Source organism: Piliocolobus tephrosceles, unplaced genomic scaffold (assembly GCF_002776525.5).
Source record: "Piliocolobus tephrosceles isolate RC106 unplaced genomic scaffold, ASM277652v3 unscaffolded_30498, whole genome shotgun sequence".
NCBI classification, from domain to species: domain Eukaryota; kingdom Metazoa; phylum Chordata; class Mammalia; order Primates; family Cercopithecidae; genus Piliocolobus; species Piliocolobus tephrosceles.
The window spans coordinates 6,252-6,867 of NW_022313752.1; the positions used below are offsets into that span (position 1 = coordinate 6,252).

At 41.6% G+C, this 616-nt stretch overlaps 1 non-coding gene across 1 annotated transcript; it reads left to right on the forward strand.

Annotated features, from left to right (window-relative positions):
• Positions 1–462: 462 nt before the first annotated feature.
• Positions 463–569, forward strand: LOC113222311. Its single transcript, XR_003308335.1, has one exon. It is a non-coding gene; the product is annotated as a U6 spliceosomal RNA (small nuclear RNA).
• Positions 570–616: the final 47 nt, after the last annotated feature.

A 616-nucleotide genomic window follows, 5' to 3' on the forward strand; every position in this document is an offset into this window, starting at 1 on the left:
GAGGTCAGGAGTTCAAGACCTGCCTGACCAACATGGTGAAACTCCATCTCTACTAAAAAAAAAAAAAAGTACAAGAAAATTAGCCCGGCATGGTGGTACATGCCTGTAAATCCCAGCTACTCAGGAGGCTGAGGCAGGAGAATTGCTTGAACCCAGGTGGCAGAGGTTGTGGTGGGTGGAGACTGTGTCACTGCACCTTAGCCTGGGCAACAAGAGTGAAAATCTGTCTCAAAAAAAAAAAAAAAAAAAAAAAGAATAGTGAAGAGTTAGGGCAGATTTATTTTCAGAGAAGCAGGGAATCTGGGATTTTGGGTGAAATGTTCCAATTTCCAGAAGCTGAAAATGCTCTCAAACGTAAAATTCAAGTTAGCCTATATCAAGCTTCTCCTTGTTCTATGTGTGAATAGTTAGTCTGTATCTTCACCTATGCATATTTAAAAATCAACCTTAAGAAGGCCCTTGGTGCTCGCTTCAGCAGCACATATACTAAAATTGGAACAATACAGAGAAGATTAGCATGGCCCCTGCGCAAGGATGACACGCAAATTCGTGAAGCGTTCCATATTTTTAAGCAGGGCAGAAAAGCTGGAAATTCAAAAAATAAGAGCGCATCTCC